The sequence below is a fragment of the Lactuca serriola genome, chromosome 8, assembly GCF_051521515.1.
Source record: "Lactuca serriola cultivar US96UC23 chromosome 8, Lser_US96UC23_V15, whole genome shotgun sequence".
NCBI lineage: Eukaryota > Viridiplantae > Streptophyta > Magnoliopsida > Asterales > Asteraceae > Lactuca > Lactuca serriola.
Window position 1 is genome coordinate 141,157,043 of NC_136415.1, and position 5,636 is coordinate 141,162,678.

The following is a 5,636-nucleotide window of genomic DNA, read 5'->3' on the forward strand; positions in this document are numbered from 1 at the left end:
AGGTCTTAATGGGTTAAATAGTTAGAGTTTTTATGTTTGGGCACTTAATGGTCATGCAAGACCATAAAGTTGGAAACTTTATGGTTAAAGACGTTATTTTAAGGCTAGATTTGGAATATGGGCAAAAGAGCTTCAGGATTAAGCTCTTAATAAGAAGGAAAAAGACCCAACGAAACGTTGGGCGTTCGTGGTCAACCATCATGTTTCTGGTCAAACTCGTGTACGTCAAGCATACAAGTTGAGTATGTTGGGCGTACTCAGATGTGTTGACCATGTTTGACTTTTGACTTTGACTAAGTTTGACCTAAGGGTATTTTGTGTTTTATTTGAGTTTGCTTACTATTTGATGAATAGGTGATGGTTAAAGCTTATATTCAGAGCAGAGACCTATTCAGCTACTTGTTCAGACTGAGGTGAGTCTCCTCCTAATGTTTTGTGGGTCGAAGGCACCAATGTCGGCCCCAGATTATTGTTATTTGTATGATAGTTGTCTGTGTGACTCTTTCATGTGTTTGTATATATATCGGGCGGGGACCGATGCCAGGTGGGGCCTAATGAGTGTGTTGGGCGGGGCCCGATGAATACCAGGCGATTCCTGATGTCGGGCGGGGTCCTGATGAATGTCGAGCAGGGCCCGATGTATGTTTGATATGTATGGTATGTGATATTTTGGGGAACTCACTAAACTTTGCTCTTACGTTTTTTATGGTTATGGTTTCAGGTATTACTGGTTCGAAAGGGAAGGGTCCGGCTTGATCGCAATGCATCCATCAATGTTTCCGCACTTTATGATTTTTGAGATTGTACTATGATAACTATTTTTACTTTGATATGCTTTTGAATGATTGAAAGGAATAAATGGTGTTATGGTTGAATTAAAAATGAAATTTTTACCTTATAATTTTTGGGATGTTACATGGGAAGTCTAGACACTTAGGTGTTAGACATAACGTGATTCGTGAACTCATTATGACTGGTGTGATATATGTTGATTTTGTGAGAACTCAGTTAAATTTGGTCGATCGTCTAACCAAAGGGTTAACAAGAGATCTTGTGCACAAGGTGGTTGTAGGGATGGGTTTAAAGTCCATTTAGAATCTTTTTTATTGAGATACCCAATTCCCATCTAATGTAATATTTGATGTTGAATTCATTGTGGAAAACTTAATATTTAATGATTGGAATACATTATTATCATCATCCCAAGTTATGTGTTTTGTACTGCAAGTAAAGGAGGTTGAAATTTTATTTCTTAATAGTTCTTTGAAAAATTGCATTTGCAGGTGCAAGAACAAAAAAAACTACCTGTATAAGCACGAAGTTTAGTTGTTTCAAGAAGTTGGGACTTGACTTTGATATGCTTATTGAAGGATGGGATACAAACTAGTAAAATATAGTGTCAAGTTAGAAGTTATGAGAATGTAAACTATTGTGTATATTATCTTCATGTATTCACTTGGATAGAAAGAGTTCAATTCTTAGTGACACCCTGATATTCAAATATTTGAAATGAGTAATTTACTAATGTGAAATTCAATCGTCACGATACTTCATTTATGCATCAGTTTGTTGTTGTTATGTTTTGTTTTTTAAGTTAATCAAGATTACATTTAAACTGGGGATGTTTGTTGGTGAATTGTTTCACTAAGTGTATTTAAGTGTAATGGATTAACTTGTTAACCAAATCAATCTTGATGAATATTAAACAAGGAAGGAAGGTGTGGAGTACACATTTGTTTTAGTTTATTCATGATTTTAAGTAAGGGATAAATTGATTTCGAAATTGGTTTGAAATTGGAACAAAAACAATTTCGTAATAAGTGTTGGACCGAAACTGATTTTGGAGTGTAGTTGGTCTCATATCAATACTGGATATATATTTTGAAGTGATGTGAATACGATCAGATGTGAATAAGATTTTGGAATACTGGATGTGAATGCACTTTCACAACAATAGTATGTTATTGTTCAATTGCGATCGTTCGCAACTAGTTGCAGCAATGTACTAAGGAACAAATGAGATTTTTGTATTTGGAGGTAATTGCGATGCGAGTGCACTTTCGTAATGAAAGTGGTTACTGTTCAATTGTGATTGATCGCAATTAGATGGAACTTTACGCATCAGAACTTTTGCATCAAATTACATCGGTACTGTTCACTTTCGCATCAATACGACCCACATAGGATCGCATCGAAACAACTTATATCGAAACAATTGCAACGAAATTGTCTTTGTAACCATGAATCATAACAAGCTTGCAAAGGAATGAGTGTAATCTGGTGCTTTATCCATCGGTTCATTGTTTTGTCCAATGGTTAAAATGATTGTTTTTGTGTCAGGATCGACTTTTAGTTTTAGTTTTTTGGGACACACGTCGGTTATGTTATTACCCATTGGTTAAATGCCCGTTTTATATTGTTTTGAACATTGGAAACTGTTTGTAACCGTTTTTGGCAAAGAAACATATAAAAAGCAAGTTTTTGGTCAAACTCATAGATGTGGTACATTTCGTTGAAGCCCTCCATGGATAAAATATACTTCTCATTCTCTTTTCTTGTTCTCAAACTTTAGAGTATTATCCAATTAAGGATTTGGGAGTACCATCCAAATACTTAGATTTGAAAGTGTTCAACATGATCTTAGAATTTCCAAGTACCTTTAATCCTAAATCATTTATAATTTTGATTTATTTTCCCATTTAATAACCCATAATCAAATCTTGGTAACTAACTATTTGCAACTTGACAATTTCAAACAGATTTTTCAAATACTTAAATATTATTTTGTAACATCCCAAAATACGGGCCAAAAGTTTCATTTTTAACTAAACACTTTGCAAAACATTTGTAAATAAAACATTGTCTAATCAAATCATTTCGCATCCATACATCGTGTTTGAAAACCAAAATACGAAATCAACCAAAAGTCAGAGTACAAATCCCAGAACAATCTCGGAAGGTGGAAAAACAGTGTGTGTGTGTGTATGATGTGCCGCTACCGCGCCAGCTCCTTCCCCTTCGAAGAAGAGGTACCTAAAATCAAAACTGAAAACTGTAAGCACGAAGCTTGGTGAGTTCCCCCACTGTACCACATACCATATAACCACATAACATACATATATTGTCAGGCATATCTGGGTGCCCGACCTACCCCTTCGGTCCTCTCGACCGGATACTAACTAGCATAGCTGGGTGCTGGTCTCCCCTTCGGTCCTCTCGACCGGATACTGACTAGCATAGCTGGGTGTTGGTCTCCCCTTCGGTCCTCTCGACCGGATGCTGGAAACTATTTCACCCCTACTACTACCACATAACACATATCACATAATCTATCTAGCATGACTGGGTATGACTGCCCCTTCTGGGGACTATCTCCCCTACTGTCACTGGCACATAGCATCATATCATACTAGCACATAAACATATCACAGGTAATAGCAACCCTAGATGAATATCACAGAGACAATCATCTAATCATACAACTCCTACTTGTGGGCCGGCATTGTGGCCGTAGACCCACTACTACTGGAAGGTAACTCACCTCGAAAAGTAGTTGTTGAAAGTCTGCTTGCTAAGCGCCTGACTGCTGAACCGGTAATCCTCCGGCTATAAATCATAAACATAGATTAGCCACTCATAAATACCCTTAGGTCAGATGACTGACCCACCCCTGGTCCAAGATCAACTCCTTGATCAAAGTCAACTTCCAGCTGACTGGACTCGCCGAGTCATGGCACAGACTCGCCGAGTCCTTCTCCCACTAACCCGGTCCTACTCAACAGTCCTTTTTCTCACTCACTGAGTCACCCTTAACTAACTACTTGGGACGATAGAACCGAATCGCGATACGACTCGCCGAGTCCAAGAACAACTCGCCGAGTCCCCACGAGCAGATCTCCTACTCGCTTCCAAATCCTCACCAGGGAATCCTTTATGAGGATTTGGGTTTCTGGGACTATTGCTACACGTTAAATTGCTAATTTCGCGTGCAGATACGAAGGGTTGGACCTTCAACACCTAAACCCCTCTTACTCAGTAACAGTTCATATGACTCACCGAGTTTGAAGAACAACTCGTCGAGTTCCAGGCAATCTTCATAGGACTCGCCGAGTTGTTCATCCAACTCGCCGAGTCTAAGACCATCTTCATAGAACTCGCCGAGTCCCTTCGACCCACTTCCCATACAGACCAAATCTGAGACATGCAACGCTTCCAAACCATAGATCTATGTTCCTAGGGCATGCTTATCACGTAAAGTTGCAAACTTTACGTGCATGCATGGCCCTATAAGCTCCAAAAGCCAAATCCAAGCTCTTTATGAGTTCATACACTCAATAGGGACCTCAATCACTTCAACCACAGAGACTTTATACTTCTAATATGTCCATAAGGTCTAGATCTGAAGTCCTTTCGGATCATAGAGCACAAACACATGGAGTTTGGTGTTTTAGGGCTTGAAAACCACCAATTAGGGACAAAAAGGGGATCTAATGAACTAGTGATCAAGGTAGGGACTTTTCTACCTGAATGGAAGCCTCTTGCAGGGTAGATGTCGGATCTACTTCCCCTCCTTGCACTCTTCCACCTCCTTTTTCTTCTCTTAAGCTTCAAACTTCCTTCACAAGGCCAAAAATCACTCACAATGACAAAAAGGGGGCTAGGGTTTCGCTCTACAGCTCTTCTGGAAGTGTTAGGGACAAGGGAGGTTGAGTTAGAGTGTTTAAATAGGGTGCAAACACACAGGTTAGGGTTTTTGCCCAAACAGGGCCTACTCGCCGAGTCCAAAGCTTAGACCCCGCGTCTCATCCTGCTCCTACTCGGCGAGTTGGTCCTTCAACTCGCCGAGTCCAAGGCAAAATGCATAATTTAAGAAATATTAATTACAAGGAATACGTACCAGGAACCAAGTGCTACATATTTACTGGATGAAAATGGTCAAATTTATAATCCATATTCATGCACTAACATCATTTTGAATCCATTCCATTTGAATTGGTATTTTCTCCATTACAATTATTGTGATCATTTCTCCCCACACTGCCTCCCTAGAGGTACCCTGAAATAAATAATCGTTCCGATGGAACCTTATTTTATACCATAGTTTGGCGTAGATACACAGCCTAAGCCATTATTCTTTTCTATTTGTTATTTTTTTTTTCTATTACCAAATCAAATGACTGGACCAACAAATCCTTTATAAAAGATAAAAGAAATGGGTGAATCTGCTCTTAGAGATCATTAAATCTTAAAAAAATGATTTTTCTTGTGTATCATGGAAATTATTTGAAAGGCAAGAATCAAATAATTTTCTGTGGTAGAACAAAATATCTTTCATTTCCCCCTCTAATAGATTCTTTTTTTGGAGCTCAAAGGTAATGTTGTTAGGTTCGCTTGAAGGTGTTTTGAAGTCGCTACCAACAGGTATCACCCCCCCCCCCAGAACAATGTTTTCTTTCAGGCATTTCAACCAATCGATACGGCCCAGGAGAGATGCTTTTGCTAAAACTCTAGCAGTTTCTTGAAAACTAGCTTCGGATATGAAACTTTGAGTATTCATAGATGCTCTTGTTATTCTGCCCAATGCCTAATTAGACGTTCCATAATCAACTTTCTTTCGTCTACCAGGCGGACTTGAC